This window comes from Suncus etruscus, chromosome 16 (genome assembly GCF_024139225.1).
Source record: "Suncus etruscus isolate mSunEtr1 chromosome 16, mSunEtr1.pri.cur, whole genome shotgun sequence".
NCBI lineage: Eukaryota > Metazoa > Chordata > Mammalia > Eulipotyphla > Soricidae > Suncus > Suncus etruscus.
This window is the reverse complement of record NC_064863.1, coordinates 16,094,322-16,114,638: the sequence shown is the minus strand read 5'-3', so window position 1 is coordinate 16,114,638 and position 20,317 is coordinate 16,094,322. Positions and strand designations below refer to the sequence as shown.

General features: G+C 36.7%; 1 protein-coding gene and 1 non-coding gene across 2 annotated transcripts in view; both read right to left on the bottom strand.

Moving 5' to 3' along the window:
• Positions 1-20,317, bottom strand: part of SLIT2 (slit guidance ligand 2) — a 375,780-nt gene that overhangs the window by 201,899 nt on the left and 153,564 nt on the right.
• Positions 18,455-18,561, bottom strand: LOC126032921 (U6 spliceosomal RNA). Its single transcript, XR_007504081.1, has one exon. It is a non-coding gene; the product is annotated as a U6 spliceosomal RNA (small nuclear RNA).

Sequence of the window (20,317 nt, the reverse complement as noted above, 5' to 3'; positions counted from 1 at the left end):
CATCTTAGAACGTGTAGAGCAGGGGTCTCAAACTTGCGGCCCGCGGGCCGTTTGTGGCCCTCCATACAACATTTTGTGGCCCTCGGTTGGCCTTCAAATATCTCACTCAGTATTCGCGATTATTCGCTTACCGAAAAATCGCAATAAAAATCACACTAGTAAGAAAAAAAATCGCATTAAACATTCGCATACCCCGAGCAGTTCCTTTTGGGGTATGCAAATGTTTAATGCGATTTTTTTTGTGATTTTTTTCTTACTAATGCGATTTTTATTGCAAATATTTGATAAGCGAAATCCCTTATGCGGCCTTTCCTCACCCTGACTTTGCCTCCTGCAGCCCCCAGGTAAATTGAGTTTGAGACCCCTGGTGTAGAGACACTTAAATAAAATGAAGTAGAAGCAAGTACCCCTCATTGGAGTACTTTTTAAGTGGGTCTGCTGGAGTTAACAGCTCCCAAAGGAATAAAGAAATAAGATACTGAACACTCAGATGATTGCAGGATCCTAGGATTGTCACCCCCTACATTCATCCTCATATCTCTACACATTCTCTGATCTATGCCTAGATGTAAGACACTATCTTAATGATTCCCCCAATTGTATTTTGCTTTAATCTCTTGATGGGGAAATCACCTACCTCTCTGGCATTCAGGTGTCTTTGTATTCACTGAAATATGATCCTTTGAGGAGGAGGAGTCTGTCCTGGCCACAGCCTGAGAGCAAACCATTTCTGCCCCCTCCTGGTCACTGTATTTCATTACACTGAAGTCATCTGATTACTGATTTTAGGTGTTGACACTTGAATGAGCGTTTTTGTTTTTTTTTTTTTTGAGAAATCCACCTGTGAACTTTCTCTGCACCAATGACCACTCAGCTGAGAACAGCGTGTAAAAAAAAGTAAACATGAAAGAAATGAAGGACTCAAAAGAGAAAACCACTGAGATTTCTGCATATTCTTTACAATAAAACAAAACTCATGTTTTTATAGCAGCCTGAAGACAAAGGAACAGAAGTGGGCCTCTTAAACATTTCTTTAACAACACAGAAAACAATATTTATGAGTCATTATTTCTAATTTAAGGTATAAAATATAATTAATATTTACATGGTTCACTGTGTTTTTGTTAAATGGCACTTTCTTTGGTTCAATATAAATAATCACCTTCCTTTATCAAATTTCCTCCATATGATCTCCATAAGTTGCAATTACAGACTTTCCTTTTACTGGACATTTTAGAAGCTGCCACAATGAAATTAATATTTATACAGAAAAGTACTACATTCAACAAGATCAGTGCTAGCACAAATAACTATTAAAATGAAAATGGTACAACACTATTAAATGAAACCGTTTGAAATTAGTTGATTTTGTTTTTCAGGTTAAAATTGCCTATGCCTATGGTTGCTATTGCCTATGGTTAAAACTAATATTTTCAGATATAAAATGTACTCTAATAAGAAGCTCTCCTGCTAATTTTTTGCTTGCACATGTTATACTCTACCAAAATGAGTAGAGGAAGTATTTATCTAACTTGTACATGAAAGCATATTTATATATAAATGCCTCCATTTTGACAATATCTCATGAACATCTTAAATACCAGAAAATATCCATGTTTTTATTTATAATTTTGGAAACAGATTATCCAAAATTTATAGTGAAAATATAATATATTTGGTTCATTTTGATAAAATGATTATTTGCATAACAAAAAAAACAGAGTAAGATCAAGGAAGACACAAATGAGTCAAGAAATGACCTTGGAGAGATGACAATCTTCTCACAGCACAGTCCAGGGCTAAAAGACATATTTCAGCAGCTTCCTCTCCAGGTTCCCCTTCCAGCTGGTCAGAAATAATTGCTAGTGCTCTGCTCTCATGTTTGCATGTTCATCAAACAAGGATAAACATGAAGCCCAAGTTCAGCTGTGTCACCTAAGCATGCTCAAACATGCATGTGTGCTTTCAAATGCAGGGAAAGGAAGAAGGCAAGGGAGACATTCCATCTGTAACCATTAAATGCTTGGAGTCTTGACATCAGAGCTAGATTTGAAAGGCTGCACTTACTGAATCTTAAGACTCTTATCAGCTTTCCCCAGGATCTGTGACTCACATGCCATTGTAGAAATAAATCTATTAATTATATTATTCTTATCTCAGAGGCAGGAGAGAATGTTGGTGCTTCCAATGTAATCACTTATACAAAATCGGAGCAAAATGTTAGAAGCTATTTAAAACATGCTTTTTTTTTTTTTCTTCTTGAAATGTGACTTTGAAGAAAGTTCATTGAATGAGAAGCCTACATACACATGAACTTCTTAATATGGATTGCTCTTTTTAATGTGAATCGGAAATCAACACCCAGGGGGAGACATATGGTGAAAGGAAGAACAGAAAATCTCGGGATGATTCAGCTCTCTTCACTGCAGGGAAAAAGATGAAGTGTTTACAGTTTTAAATGTTACTACAAAATGTTCCACCAGAAAGACAGAGAATTTTAAGTGTAAGCAGCAGTCACTCTCAAACATGCTTCCCATCTGAGTGGTGCCTAGATTCTTGGGAAAGGCCTGAGACATCTTAGTGCTGGTGCAATATAATGCAAATTCTTCGCCACTTTTAGGGGATTGAGGTTTATCTCTATCTTCACAGTGAGACTAAGTCCTGGAAATGCTGATGAACTTTTAAGCCTTTTATTTCCAGGTTATTACTTCCAGAAACTGTTGCCAGAAGGACAGGAATGTCTTTGCCAGCTCCAATTGTGAAATAAAATAGCATTAAATGGGTGGTCTACGCAAGAGCCTGATGATCTCTTCCTCTTTCTCAAGACTTTGGGAAGTTATAATTCAAAATTAATGATTTGGGTGAGAGGTTGATCCCTGATTAGTCAATAGCAGGATGAAAAAAGTATATATGAAAAAGTATATAAAAGTCTTCACTTTTATATCCTTCGAGTTCCCACTGCCATTGTCACCCTAGAAATTAGGACACTGTAGGTGAATTTAGAGGTAGAAATGCAACCCAAAATATTGCAAACAAATATAGAGATGCTGAATGGAAACGCACGACAATTCATAAAATTCAGGAACAGGGTGGGAAAGGAGCAATAAGAAATAATTTTGTAGCAAGGAGTACAAAATGAATCAACTTTGGGCTGGAGCAGCAGCAGAGGAATTTATCTTGCATGCAGTCAAACTGGGTTTGATTCCTGGCATACTGTTTGACTCCCAGATCCCACCAGGAATGATTTCTAAATGCAGAGTCAGGATCAGGACTGTGTGTCACCCAAAACAAAACAAAATAAAAATGCAAATCAAAAGCACCAGATATTTCCTTGGCTGGTTGGTTCTGAAAAACCACTGCCAATTTATTTAATTGGTGAGGCAAGGGAGTATTCATTGAAATTAATTTAGAAAGATATGAAGGGAGAAAGAAGTACTGTTTGAGAGAGAGCACAGTCTTCTTCAAAGTGGAAAGAAACAAGAAAAGAAACGTAAGGACAAATATCTGAGATACTTATCTCAGGAAGAAGATAGGTTTGAAGGGTGAACTTCCTGCTATAGTTGAATATTGAAGTTGCTACTGAGTTTATGGACTCTAGCTTCATAATAGTGAAGCATATGAGGCATGAGCCATGAAGACTTAAGATAAAAGACTCTTAACATTCTTATTATTTTCAAGAAGTGAATATGACTATATCTCTAGCAGCTCAATTCTTTCTGGAAAGACAAACTGTATCCAGGATCTACATTGCAAAGACATATTTTGAGAAAGACAGTAATGGTAGAGGCATTAGATCTCACCACACTTTTAGTATGCAGTACTAGATATTGTACTTATGTACAATATCTACCCTGTCATTATTCAGGCAATAGATATTGGCAATAGAATAAAAATTAAAAGTTTTTTCCAAGAGCATAAAAACCGGCTAACCTTTGCAAAAGCTGGCTCCCTGTGTGTGACACCAGGCGGGGAAAATCCGCAAAAGTACACCGGCCCAGTGGGGCTCAGCTGTGAAAGACTGTGAGTGTGACCTGTCTATGTCTGTCTACTGTCCTCTTGCGTGAAACTCTTGCGAGTGGGGCAAAAAGAGGCTCAGAGGAGCACGGCCGCTCCGCTTCGCTACGCGGCCGTGCACTCATTCTAAGGAAAGAACTCCATTGCAACAAGAAGGAAAAATCACACTAAGAACGGCGCTATATCACAGAAGCAAACATTTCTCTCTGGACTGTCTTCTCTGTTGCATGCTTGGGCCTAAGATTTGTCCCAGTGTGAGGCTTCATCCACGGAGGACTCCCCTCCCTTAGAGGCAAGTCAGCCCATCCAGAAAGGGAGGAGCCAGAGGAGTGTGCTGCCTACATCATATAGACAATGAATACCACCACAACACGTAGAAAAACCCACAATACAAGTGTGACAATGGGGAAACAACGCAGGCCAGCATCAGACATAGAGAATGAAGATGACAATTCTGAGGACCAGATAATGACTGAACAACTAATCAACCTCTCAGATAAGGACTTTAGACTAGCAATATGGAAGGTGCTCAACAGACTCCAAGAAACCATGGATCGAGTTGAACAGAACACTAATAAGAACCAAGAAAATATGAAGGCAGAAATGACAAAACTCCAAACTGAAATAACATGTCAACTAACAGGACTGAAAAAGTCAGTAAACGAAGTGAATGACAAAATGGATAAGCTCTGGGACAGGGTATCAGAAGCTGAGAATAGACTTGGTGCTGTGGAAGATGAGATACATAACAATTCCATACAGCAGGAGAGATTGGACAAAAAACTTAAAGCAAATGAGCAGACAATGGAAAAATTAGTCAAAGAATGGGAACAGACGAAAATAGAAGTCTATGATAAGATCAACAGAAACAACTTAAGAATCATTGAAGTCCCAGAGACCCAGGAAGAAAATTTCCAGGAAGAATCAATGGTCAAGGACATCATTAAAGAGAAACTTCCAGAGCTAAAGAATATATGTAATCAAATCCTGCATGCCCGAAGAGTACCAACCAAAAGAGACCCCAGAAAAACCACCCCAAGACACATCCTAGTCACAATGACAAATCCCACAGATAGAGACAGAATTCTGGAAACAGCAAGATCAAAAGGGGAAATCATGTTCAAGCAAGCTTCCCTGAGATTTACAGCAGACCTGTCACCAGAAACGCTCAATGCCAGAAAGCAGTGGTGGGATATTGTGACAAGACTGAATGAAATGAATGCTTCACCCAGAATACTATACCCAGCAAAACTCACTTTCCGGTTTGATGGAAGAATACATGGTTTCACAGACAAAAAACAGCTCAGAAACTTCACAGACACAAAACCAGTCTTAAGAGAAAAACTGAAAGACCTAATCTAAGACAAGACTACCCAAAAGACACACCAAATTTTGAAATAAAGATGGCGTTAAATCCCAGGACAATTCTTTCTCTCAACGTCAATGGACTAAATGCACCAGTTAAGAGACACAGAGTGGCTAAATGGATCAAAAAACTCAATCCAACCTTCTGCTGCCTACAAGAAACGCACCTGAATAGTCAGAACAAACATAGACTCAAAATAAAAGGCTGGAGAAAAGTTATCCAAGCAAACAACACCCATAAAAAAGCTGGAGTGGCCATACTAATATCAGATAATGCAAACTTTATACTCAGGAAGGTTGTAAGGGACAAAGACGGACATTTTATATTAATCAAGGGGTACGTAGAGCAGGAAGAATTCACTCTCCTAAACATATATGCACCAAATGAGGGGCCAGCAAAATATTTAATACAACTGTTGACAAATCTGAAAAATAATATCAACAACAACACAATAATTGTGGGGGACCTTAACACGGCTTTGTCAACACTGGACAGGTCAACCAGACTGAAACCCAACAAGAATATACTAGACCTGAGGAGAGAAATGGAAGAAAGAGGCCTAGTGGATATATATAGGACACTCCATCCCCAGAAACCTGGATACACATTCTTCTCCAATGTACATGGGACATTCTCCAGGATAGACTACATGCTGGCACATAAAACATACCTCCATAAGATCAAGAGGATAGAAATTTTGCAGACTACCTTCGCTGACCACAAGGCTCTGAAATTATTTGTGAACTCCAAAGGGACTCAGAAGAAACACTTTAACACCTGGAAGTTAAACAGCCTCATGCTCAATAACCAGTGGGTCCGAGATGAAATCAAGGAGGAAATAAAAAGGTTCCTGGAAACAAATGACAATAAAGACACAAACTATCAGAACTTATGGGACACAGCAAAAGCAGTACTGAGAGGAAAATTTATAGCTTTGCAAGCACACATCAGGAAGGAAGAAGGAGCTTACCTGAGTAGCTTAATGACACAGCTAATAGAACTAGAAAATGCTCAACAAAAGGACCCAAGAATAGGAAGACAGAAGGAAATAACAAAGCTGAGAGCAGAAATCAACGAAGTGGAAACTCAAAAAACAATCCGAAAGATCAACGAAAGCAGAAGTTGGTTCTTTGAAAAAATAAACAAGATTGATAGACCACTGGCAAACCTAACAAAGAAAGAGAGAGAGAGAAACTTGATAACTCGTATTAGGAATGAAAAAGGAGAGATCACTACTGATATGACAGAGATTCAAAGGGTAATCAGAAACTACTTTGAAAAACTCTACGCCACTAAAAATGAGAACCTGGAAGAAATGGATAAATTCTTGGACTCTTATAATCTTCCACGGTTGAAGGAAGAGGATGTAGCATATCTAAACACCCCATCACCATTGATGAAATTAAAACAGTAATCAAATGTCTGCCGAAAAACAAAAGCCCAGGTCCAGATGGATTCACTAATGAATTCTATCAAACTTTCCAAGAGGAACTACTGCCAATCTTGGCAAGACTCTTTCATGAAATTGAACAAACAGAAACACTTCCAAATAGCTTTTATGAAGCCAACATCACCTTGATACCTAAACCAGACAGAGACGCTACCAAAAAAGAAAATTACAGACCAATATCACTGATGAATGCAGATGCAAAGATCCTCAACAAAATCCTGGCAAATAGGATTCAATGCCTCGTTAAGAAGATCATCCACTACGATCAAGTAGGTTTCATCCCAGGAATGCAAGGCTGGTTTAACATCCGTAAATCTATCAACATAATACACAACATCAATAACAAGAAAAATAAAAACCACATGATCATATCAATAGATGCAGAGAAAGCATTTGATAAGGTCCAACACCCATTCTTGATCAAAACTCTCAGCAAGATGGGAATGGAGGGAACCTTTCTCAATATAGTGAAGGCCATCTACCACAAGCCAGTGGCAAATATTATCCTCAATGGAGAAAAACTGAAAGCCTTCCCTCTAAATTCTGGCACAAGACAAGGCTGTCCTCTCTCACCACTCCTATTCAACATAGCACTGGAAGTACTTGCTATAGCGATTAGGCAAGAAAAGGATATCAAGGGAATCCAGATAGGAAAGGAAGAAGTCAAGCTCTCACTGTTTGCAGATGACATGATACTCTACTTAGAAAACCCTAAAGACTCTATCAAAAAGCTTCTAGAAACAATAGACTCATATAGCAAGGTGGCAGGCTACAAAATTAACACACAAAAATCAATGGCCTTTCTATATACCAATAGTAATAAGGATGAAATGGACATTAAGAAAACAACCCCATTCACAATAGTACCACACAAACTCAAATATCTTGGAATCAACTTGACTAAATATGAGAAGGACCTATACAAAGAAAACTATAAAACTCTGCTCCAAGAAATAAGAGAGGACACACGGAAATGGAAACACATACCCTGCTCATGGATTGGCAGGATTAACATCATCAAAATGTCAATACTCCCCAAGGCATTATACAGATTTAATGCCATCCCTCTAAAGATACCCATGACATTCTTCAAAGAAGTGGATCAGACACTTTTGAAATTCATTTGGAACAATAAACACCCTCGAATAGCTAAAGCAATCATTGGGAAAAAGAATATGGGAGGAATTACTTTTCCCAACTTTAAACTGTACTACAAAGCAACAATTATCAAAACAGCATGGTATTGGAATAAGGATAGGTCCTCAGATCAGTGGAATAGGCTTGAATACTCAGAAAATGTTCCCCAGAGATACAACCATCTAATTTTTGATAAAGGAGCAGGAAATCCTAAATGGAGCAGGGAAAGCCTCTTCAACAAGTGGTGTTGGCACAATTGGATAGCCACTTGCAAAAAATTAAACTTAGACCCCCAGCTAACATCATGTACAAAGGTAAAATCCAAATGGATTAAAGACCTCGATATCAGCCCCAAAACCATAAGATATATAGAACAGCACATAGGCAAAACACTCCAGGACATTACAGGCATCTTCAAGGAGGAAACTGCACTCTCCAAGCAAGTGAAAGCAGAGATTAACAGATGGGAATATATTAAGCTGAGAAGCTTCTGCACCTCAAAGGAAATAGTGCCCAGGATACAAGAGCCACCCACTGAGTGGGAGAAACTATTCACCCAATACCCATCAGATAAGGGGCTAATCTCCAAAATATACAAGGCACTGACAGAACTTTACAAGAAAAAAACATCTAACCCCATCAAAAAATGGGGAGAAGAAATGAACAGACACTTTGACAAAGAAGAAATACGCATGGCCAAAAGACACATGAAAAAATATTCCACATCACTAATCATCAGGGAGATGCAAATCAAAACAACGATGAGATACCACCTCACACCCCAGAGAATGGCACACATCACAAAGAATGAGAATAAACAGTGTTGGCGGGGATGTGGAGAGAAAGGAACTCTTATCCACTGCTGGTGGGAATGCTGTCTAGTTCAACCTTTATGGAAAGCGATATGGAGATTCCTCCAAAAACTGGAAATCGAGCTCCCATATGATCCAGCTATACCACTCCTAGGAATATACCCTAGGAACACAAAAATACAATACAAAAACCCCTTCCTTACACCTATATTCATTGCAGCTCTATTTACTATAGCAAGACTCTGGAAACAACCAAGATGCCCTTCAACAGACGAATGGCTAAAGAAACTGTGGTACATATACACAATGGAATATTATGCAGCTGTCAGGAGAGATGAAGTCATGAAATTTTCCTATACATGGATGTACATGGAATCTATTATGCTGAGTGAAATAAGTCAGAGAGAGAGAGAAAAACGCAGAATGGTCTCACTCATCTATGGGTTTTAAGAAAAATGAAAGACACCCTTGTAATAATAATTTTCAGACACAAAAGAGAAAAGAGCTGGAAGTTCCAGCTCACCTCAGGAAGCTCACCACAAAGAGTGATGAGTTTAGTTAGAGAAATAACTACATTTTGAACTGTCCTAATATTGAGAATGTATGAGGGAAATGTAGAGCCTGTTTAGGGTACAGGCGGGGGTTGGGGGGGGAGGAGGGAGATTTGGGACTTGGGTGATGGGAATGTTGCACTGGTGATGGGTGGTGTTCCTTTTATGACTGAAACCCAAACACAATCATGTATGTAATCAAGGTGTTTAAATAAAAAAAAAATTAAAAAAAAAACATTAAAAAAAAAGTTTTTTCCAACTATCTAAAGTCATAGGTGTGCATAGGTCAGAAGAAAGATCAGAAGACAGCACTTTCTAGTTTTATTTGTGATTAGGATTACATTATCAACCCAGGTCCTTTGTTTCAGGACTTGGTGGTATATTTTTCCTAATTCAGAGCTGGTGGAGGTTAAAGAAAGATGTAGGTTTGAAGTGGTTACAGAAACCAGACATATCTAAGGGACCACCTTGAATATTATTTTCATCATTAATGCCAAAACAAAGCATGGCACTCTCTAAGTCTTGACAGGAAACTCAGGGAGCTATTCTCAGGAATATGATGGTACCAGGAAGTCTCCAAAATGATTTTTTCAAAAGGCAAATACAGTACCAATGGGTCCTTAGAACATTTCGAATTTTCTTCTCACCTGGAGACCTAACTTGAGATCACACCCTTCTACTTGAATTTATAAGGCATGTTGGACTGATTCCTTTGAGAAGTCGGAGATAAGACAGGTCCCTTTACATGTCGGTCTGTGCTAGATCTTGGTATGATTCCATTCTCCCCACCAATTCTTGAGTATCCTTTCCTACATGACCCTCAGAGCATAGTGAAATGCACTTCCTACATCTTGCATAAACAGAAACTTTCCAGGAATGGAAAAATCCCGATCCTAACCAATGCCTGGCCCCAGGTTGCGAACGCCTAGATCCTCACTGTCATTGTTCAGGGATGCGATGGAGACAATTGTGATCTTCTGCTGAACCATGCTCGACAATTCATTCTTCCTCTTCTCACCCCATGACCCCTTCTCAGAAATATGCCCTACAAATGATTTTCAAGCAGAAGTAATTCCACACAAATATTCAGACAGTTTTCTTTTGACCAACCCAATCCAAGACATCCACTCAACTCCCACACATCTCAACATGGTAACCCACTAATCAGTCACTTCCAGAGTAATACATAGACCCCCAATGCACTGCCAGGTGTAGCACCACCAACATGGTGTCTATAAAAAAAAAGAAATGATTATGTTTGTTGATATTTCTTATGCTAACCATGTTTATTTGTACTTTGTTGGAAAGGGAATTAAAATGACTGGCAAAAATTCTTGCCACTTTCTCAAACATATGTGAATCTACATATTGTATAAACTTAGCTCAGTTATACCATTGGGGCTTTCTCTGTATATAATTATTATTTCTCTGGAATAATTATTAATATGACTTTATTGTTTTGGGGGGGTGTTACACTTTTTTTTTATGTCAGGGCTTAGTCCTGGCTCTGTGATCACTCTTCGGCATGCTCAAGGGGAACATTTGGACGATTAAACTAGAGTTGGCTGCATGCAACATGAGCATATAACCCCTGCACTATCTCCCTGACATTATTTAATATGATGTATCCTTCCTACCTAGTGCTAGGGGGTCTCTACTCCAGCACAAATAGATTTAATATGACAGTAGGAAGTATCAGAGGAGATGAGAACATGGGCTTTCACATGGACAGTCAGCCCTAGAATAGTGACTCAAGCTCTTTTATTATTTTTCTGTTTCTTCCCTCCTCCTTTCCTTTCCTCCTCTCTCAGTTTTTGCTTACTTCCTCTTGACCTTTATATCTTTGTTTCCACAGCTGAATATATAACCAATATGTCTAGGAAACACTAGATCTCCAGAATGTGTTCATTAAATGATATACTGACAGAGTTAACTGATCAAAATCAAATGTGGTCACTCATAAAGTAGTGAGGTCACTGCCAAAAAGTACTTCATTAATTTGTTGAATGAATTAATAAGTGAGCAGAGACTCATTTAAAGAGGGAGATAAAGGGTTGGGGCTCAGGGTTAAGCCTGGGGGATAGCCCATGCTTTGAATGGTGAAGTTTTGGTTTGATCCCCATACCACTAGTCAATAAATAAATTCATATAAATAAATGAAAACATTGATGAGCTTTAAAACATAATAAAAACTTCTATTAATATAGTGCATTTCTTAAAAGTCTATCAGCGCTTTCTGAAGCACATTGGAATTGAGGCCCAGAATATAAATATATGAAGAGAGACCAAATGATGGCAGATACACCTGGATAAATGGAGTGGAGACAGCCTGGCTCTGTCTCAAATATTAAAAAAAAAACAACTATGGAACAATTATTGTGTATCACTGGAAAACGAATGAGTAGGGAATGGTGTTAGTATCAAAGTCATTATCATTGAAATTTTCTATTAGACTCCCTGGTCTTAGTTTTATTCAAAGAACCCAACCAGAATGGCATACATTCCCCTTAAAGCACATTTATGTAGGAAAGAAAACATACAACAGTGAAAATATTTTTTTAAAAATAGACTCTTTTTCAAAGAAATAGAAGACACTGAGGTTTCCCAAAACAATATAAACCAATCTCCTGATGCACTTTTATAGCTAAGTAGTTTATGTGACACCATTTTATAGCTTCTATTCTAGCAGATATTGCATATAGAGACATTGCAAATAGAGACTTTTAGATCATCTGATTATGTATTCACAAATCTGTGTACACATTTCATATATGTTTATCTCTAAAACACACATATACACATACAAATACACATCTGGGTTAAGCTATCAACTAATCTTGTTTTTTTACAACACTCCTGTACGTGCCATCTTTTCTATGACAAGGATGGAGAAACAGATTCTCGGAGAGAATATACATACATTTGTCCAGGCTGGACAAGGAGCAGCAGTGTTGTGTTGGCTTTTGTGTCTAATGCCAATTTAGAAGTGGAACCAGTCACCCCATGCCACTTTCTCACAGGAACTGTAGGGACACATGGTCTCTGAAGCAGATGGGAAATGTAAGCTTCTCTGAACAACTTGCCAAAAATTCATCTACATAGTAATCATTAGCAATAACAGCAATTAAGCAGCATAAGCAAATAATTACATATAGCAACTTAATAACGAACCAGCATGTATTAAAAGACACTGTTTGTTCAACAAGATCTTTTTCCTTTTGGGGAGTGGGGTGTGGTAAAACCCAGTGGTGCTCAGAGGTTACTCCTGGGGCTGTGCTCAGAAATTACTCCTGGCAGGCTCAGGGGACCATCTGGGTTGCTGGGATCAAACCTAGGCCTATCCCGGGTCACCTGAGTGCAAGGCAAACGCCCTATCACTGTGCTATTGCTCTAGCCCCCTTTTTGTCTATTAAACTCTATTGTGTAAAAGTGCTAGAAAAATAATCATATCAGAGATTAATATATGTTATCAACCTACCTAGATAACAAGTCTAATCCTGGTACAGTTCCTGGAAAATGACATGTTCTCAAAAGAAAAGCTGCATAGTCACTGTGGGCACTGTTCTAAAGCTATGACTATACTTGAATTGGACAGAATTATTCATATCAAAGACAAAAATATTTGTAATATATTCCCTTTTTCTTTATAATTCATGTGCTTATTTTTTAAAGGACACTATATTATGATTATACATATATGTATACTTTAAAGCATTACAGGGACATATGGCTGTTAGCCTCTCTCTCTTAGTTTAGGAAACACAAATGTAAACACGCAGGACAAAATTAATCAACTTAAATGGAGATTTTTGGCTGTTTTATATTTAAAGTAAATCTTATTTGCACACCATGATTGGCTCTAGTATTATTCTGGAAGCCCACCAGAGTGAGAACTTAATAGGCATATTTGTGAACCCTTGGAGAACTTATAAATAGAATGAAAAATCAAGTCTATGTATTTGATTCTCAAAATGATTTAACATTTACAAAAGCCATAAACAAAAAACGGTCTACACACATCTATACGTTGCGTGGGCTCGGTGACATTTATTGGTTTCATCTGATTTCCAACACAACACTGTGCTAGCATTCTGTACTATTTACAAATGTTTTGACATTCCAATTCTTGGGTTACGCTTGCTTAAGGCTGGAGAAACATTCTAAATCACAACAGTGCCCTCTACTGGGAAGCCATTGAACCATGAAAAAAGACTGCTGCCGGTAGCTGTTTAATGGAAACAAAGCATTTAATAGACTCCTTTCTTTTCAGGAAGAAATTGCATTAATTAGTGTTTTCTAGTTTGGTGGTGGAATATTTACATTTAGTTTCCCGGGAATCAGGAAGCTCCCGCCAGAGTTTTCTCACACTTGATTTTCCCTGTTTATTTGATATTATCTATGTGTATGGGCATGCGCACGACTGATTCAAATAAATGGGAATTTTCTGGTTGATTTGAATCATAAATAAGAGAAAGTGACTCTTCTGTTTAAGTTTTTTAATTATTGATATGTAATCATTTTAATTAGTAGTAATTCAAAACAAAACAAATTTCCTTGTGATAACTTAAAGGAATTATTCTTAAGGCTAATATGCAGTTACATCTGCTTTGGAATTAAAAAGAAAAACCTTTGATGTCTTCATTTATGAAACACATAATATCAGGTTTGAGGCAGTGAAATCATTCTCAAGGTTTCACAACTTTTGTCAAAGGATCAGCTAACATCAGATATCAAAGGGAAACTAAATATTCAATATATCCCATGGTAGAGTTAATAGTTACCCTAAACTTATAACTAAGCTGTGGAATGAGAATGTGACAATAAGCTGCATTACAGACTTTTGTGACAGATGTACCCATACAAAGACAAGTATCAAATCTTACCCAAGTGAGATTTGAACTATTTGTATATTTACTGTAATACACTAGAATCCTTTGCTTCAGTTTCCACCAATTTCCAGAATTTTCTGATCGTTTTGCCTATTCTGACCTTTAATTTGGAGCATTAAAATCAGCAACATCTCAAGAGACCAAATAACACTTAAATCAGATTAAAATAAAACCAACACTATTTAGCCTGGTATGTACATGTTCATCTATTTACTTGTCTAGTGAGTATTTACCATCAATACTTCTGCTCCCCCCAAATACATGAAAAGTGATTTACAACAGAATATATCTCTGTCTCTCTCTCTCGGTGATATATTCTAAGATAGGAAAATCGTGACATTTTGATTCAGGCATGCTTTATTTTACTGCATTTCATTTAATTGTGCTTCAAAAATATTGTACTGTTTATTCCAGAAAAAAAAGATTAAAGCTTGCTGAAGATTGAGATGATAGCATTTTTAGAATGAAGTGTTTTGAAAATAATGTATGTACATTGATTTTTTTTAGAGCTATGGCTACTACATATCCAATTGATTAAACTGTAGTTTTTTTTCTTTCATATATTAACACTCTAAAACCCTAAGCCCCAATGTGATTTTCTTTTTAGGGTCTTTAAAGAAGTTATTATAGAGAAATGAAGTTTAAGGATGGGGTGGTAATCCCATAGATCTGATATCTTTATCTTGGACTCACAGCCTCAAGAATTGTGAGAGAATTAATTTGAGTTGTTTACAAGGCCCGTCCAGTTACAGGATCCTCTGAAGATAGCTAGAGAAGACTTATATAAAGGAATTAAATAATAAAGTAAAGAGTCAAATTTCCAGTACTTCGATATCCTCTTTTGCCTAAGATTTACAAATATAAAAAAAATAGGAATCACTTCAGAAACAAACCCTTACATGACAGAACTGGAATATAAAATTGCCTTAGTGCTTTTTCTTTATCGAGTATCTACTCTGTGTCTGGTATTGGGTTTAAGAATTATCCGAGCAGAGTCAGGAAGATGACTCAAAGGCTTTGAGTGCAGGTCATGCATGCAGAAAGCCTAGCTTTGAGCCAAAACACCTCAAAGTTCCACCAGGAGTAGAGCACCACAGGGAGTAATCTCAGAGTAACCAGCAGGAATAACTCCTGAGCACTGCAGAGTGTGCCCTAAATACCAAAACATAAAACAAACAGGAAATGCATACAGAAAAACCTGTCACAGAATATTCAAAGGCTTCTCTGCTCAAACATAATGTTTTCTACCATTTATACGTGAGACTGTAACAAAAGGTCTTACTAAATAAAATAATGTCTTTGAGCATCTGTTTCTGGTAGCACATGAATACAGATGTTCTAGGTATCAACGAATAAGTTCAACTTTTATTCTCCAAGGCAATAGTGAATTCACCTGCTTCCTGCAAAGAGGAGGAGGAAAGAAAAGGGGTATATATGTGCTACAGTAAACTAGGATTTTCAGAGCAATTGCCTTGTCTATAAATTGCTGCACAGATATTAACCTAACCAAAGCATTACTCTAAGTATGCTAATGTAAATGGTTAAATGGAAACTCGAGGATTTTGTGAATCATCTGAAAAATAACTTGTTTTCTTTATAATAATACCAGTCCTCTAAGGATTAGATATCCGTCCTTCCAAATGCAGCCAGCTCTCTACTTCTAATTCAATACAACGACTTTTCAGGATCTCAAATAAGATATTTCTCTCTCCCATTTTATAGTTTTACACACCCAGTTCCTGAGAGTATGCAAACTTTGTTAATAGTTGCCTGAATCATTCATTTTAATCACTCAAAAATATAATTCATGGAAGAAGCTTTTTCAGTTCAAGCATAAAATATTTCATCCAGTTCATCAGTCCCCAAGACCTGATGGTGATTAATGTGCAATATATGACATTAAGGAAGTACAATAAGTCAATGAGAAGAAAGGGGAGCAGATGGGAGATATAAAGATAATAATCTAAAACTTCTGAATTGTTTCACAAAAAATACAGTTACACCTTAAAAATCTCAGCACACCCCCACAAAAGAAATAGTCAAAGAGACCCTCATACTAAGTCATATGGTCAAATCACTAGAAAAAGAAAGCAATTAAAACTTAAACACATCCAGAAAATAATGACTCATCACATTCATGGCATCTTCAAAAGAATTAAGAGTTTCCTTATCATCTAAACATCACTGACAGTGAGAGGTTGCAGGGGTTGGGGGGGGGGGGTAAGGGACCTAGATTATTTGTCTCCTAAAACCACAATATGGTCCCAAGCACTATCAAGAAAATCCTGAACTAATTGCAGTGTCTCATTCATGGCCCTCCCATACAAAAGAAGAGAATAAATATCAAAGGCTGGTAGTCAACAAAATGATATGTTAAAAACACCAAGGGGAAAATAAGTGCCAATCAAGTGCTATCTTCAGTAAATATATTCTTTAAAACTTGAATGTTACATTAAACTATTTCAAGGGCTTTTTTTAATTTTCTTTAAAAGTCTATGAGGATGTTTTGCTAACAAGCCGAGCCTATAAAAATACACCGCAGAGAGTCCTGCAGGGTGACATGCAAAGACACTAAACTGTAGCAAATCCACAGGAATTCCGATATGAAGAACACTATAAATAATCGCTTAAGGAAGTGAAAAGAGAGTATACAGATATCTTTGCTTGTGATTCCTTTTCTTCTATCATACTTAAAAGATCTCAGCATACAACAGCAATGATAAACTGTCTCGATGAACCATCATTTCATAAAGATGTAATCTGCCTGAGAAATTACCAGCATAAAGGATTTAAGGGAAAACAAGATGACATAGGTTCAAAGATTTTGTACACTATTGAAATGATATTGTTTTTTTCCAAATTGGATATTTACATGCAGTAATGGAATAACAAGAAACTAAACACACATAGGCCAAACTGTGTTTTCCAAGTGAATAATGACAGTAAATATTTTCAATAAATTTAATAACTTTTAAAATGTGCATTCAGCTTCTATCATTTCTTTGGGGGGCAGCTGCTTTTTTGATTATGTTCAGAGACTTTTAAATATATAATCAGTATTTAAATACTTCAGTGGTTACATTTACTGCAATGTTTTTATCACTTCCACTCACTGTTTATGAAGTTATTAACCTGATAAAGTTTATGAGTGGAAAAGTTCACTTTCCATGGGGTATGTGGGAGGGAGGGAGAGAGATGAGAAAGAGAAGGAGAAGAGAAGAGGAGGAAGAGGGTTGTAATTTCAATACAGTAAAATTTCTCAATCTTTTTATTTAAACTTTGAATTTTGTCTCATTTTTGTTGTTGTTGTTGTTGTTGTTTTGTAGTTTTGGGGCCACACCAGTGCTCAGGTGGTACTCCTGGCTCTGCACTCAGATGTAACTCCTGGGATGTTCAAGGGACCATATGGGATGTCAAGGATTGGACCCAGGTTGGCCACATGCAAAGCAAATGCCCTACCAGCTATGATATCACTCCAGCTCTCATTTTTTAATAATCAACATTGTTATAACGTGTTTTTAATTGTGACTTTTTTAAAAAAAAAAACTGTTTGGTCTTTCATATGTTGATCTTCAATCAACTTGAAATTAGTGATTACATATATTGATTTTTATTTGTTTTATAGCACTAATTAAATTGATCCCTGACAGCTAAAAATAACTATGTAAAATAAAATAACTAACAACTATCCCTTCCAGGAGGAGTCAGTCAGACTAATAACACACAGCCTAAATGATTTGGCCAATTTAGTTACCTGGTTCAATTAACTACAAAAGCACCAAATACAGCAAATGAAATACTGTACCGACGGATATTGTTTGCATGAGTATTTGGAAACATAATTACTCTCCTATCATTTGAGAAAATGTCTTATGAATTATTTTGAGTCATGCATTGGATAAAGGAAACAATAGCTTTATTTAATAAGAAAACAATGGAGAACTGACTGAAATTATATAACTTCCCAGAAATAACTTGTCATTGGTTGACTTCCAAAATCCATCTTATAGAGTACTTAGTTCATCATTATTTATTATATATGCAATTCTTTTATACATGTTATAAATATTTAATATATAATAGGTTAGATATATTTAAATATAATATAATTTTAATGTAATATTTAATATTACCCTTTGCTAAAATAATGTCATTGAATCGATTATGCCTTCTATTAAAAATTGGCAACTTTCCTTAGAAGAACTATTACTTATTTTAATTTCTTTCTTTTATTTTTAAATATGGAACGCTTCACGAATTTGCGTGTCATCCTTGCGCAGGGGCCATGCTAATCTTCTCTGTATCGTTCCAATTTTAGTATATGTGCTGCCAAAGCGAGCACTATTTTCATATCTTTTACAATACTTCTTGTATCTCTGACAAAACATAATTTAAAAATTCCTGTCTATATATAGTCTTTCTACTCATACTTTCATTATCTGTCAATTAAATACAAATAATATTTTATTTGTTTGTTGGTTTCATAAATGAGTACTTATTAAAATTATGAACCACTATCCCTCACATAACTACTACCTGGATTCAGTACTAAGTGGAAAAATAAATCAGTTTTATTTGTTTATTTTTACTTTGTTTTGTTTTGGTTTTGGACCACATTGGCAGAAATCAAGGGTTACTTCTGGCTCTGCACTCAAAAATCACTTCTGGCAGATTCTGGGGACCTGAGATACGGGGGATAAACCTGGGTCGGCTACATGCAAAGCAAACTCCCCCAACTCTAAATTACAGTTTTAATCTATAATTTATGACTTTAATGTCACAAGTAGACAATCTGCACATTATTGTTTTTATTGAAGTATCATGTATCAAAGAATTCATGTACCAAAAAATTTCATTGAAAAATCACAATATATGCACCCTCTTTGCCTGAGGTACATTATCTCTCCGGATATTCTCCTCTATCTTTCCACTGTGATAATCATTCATTGGTTTTATATTTCAAGTTTATTTCTGTTTCCTCTACACCTAACAGTATGTCCTCCTCCCCTTTTACCTCCTCCTTTTTCTACTTCTTCATGGTGGCGGTTGGAGTTTCCAAAGGAGCTTTAGGGATGCTCTGGGTTCAGTGGCTTGGGCTTATTGCAAGGGTCCAAAGATGAAGATGAGGTGCTGCTCAGGACCTTCAGTATTAGGGATCCCTGGAGTTACCCCAGAACTGCAGGGAATCAAGTTACACCCAGAAATGCCTATGAGACCCACTGGAGCCAAGAATTCAACTCTAGTCTAAAACAACACTAGTCTCTGACTGTGGTATCATTTTTCTGTTCCATTTCTCAGTGTTTCCTTTCCATCCAAACAAATTCTTTCTATAAGGTTTTATAAGACATTTTTTTGTTTGTTTTTGTTGTGTTATATTTGGGACCAAATCTACTCAAGCTTAAGTTTTACTCCTAGCTATGTAATCAGACATTACCCCTGGCAGGGCCCAGGGAACCATATGAGATGCCAGGTATCGATGCTAGGTTGAGTGCATGCAAAATGAGCATTCTGCCAATAGTACCACCTTTCTGTCCCATAAAGAAGGTATTGGAATATTTTATAAAATTTATTTACTAGATTTAAGAATTTGCTAAGAGGTAGTAGAAACTAGCATCACATGCTAAAGTAATATACTAGAACTTTGGTAGTAGACATGGGGTGAGATATACATGTATGAAGGTATCAAATGCTACCACTGTGACATATATGGCATTGAAGAAAGAAAAATCAATAAAATGAAGTAATAAAGAATTCAAAACAAAGCTATCTGACTTCATTTATCTCATATTTGGGCCTCGTGATTTCTGCAGTTGCCAAGAGTGCGCATAATAAAGACAAATGATGCAAGTGGAAAGTTCTGAAGGTTTTGTTTTAAAACTCCAGAAGTCATTCAAGTTCACATCTGAATACTGCAGTGGGCAATAAATTCATTTTTAAAAAGGTAGAAACATTTATTGGGAAGTAGAGGAGAAAGAAAAAGGAACTCCTCATGTGGAGAGAAACTGTGTAGGACTAAGTTCTCAATTCATTTTTATTTTGGAGAAAAAATTAAAACTTTAGTTGTGGGCTTCAAAGAATAAATCTCCAAATTTTACAAC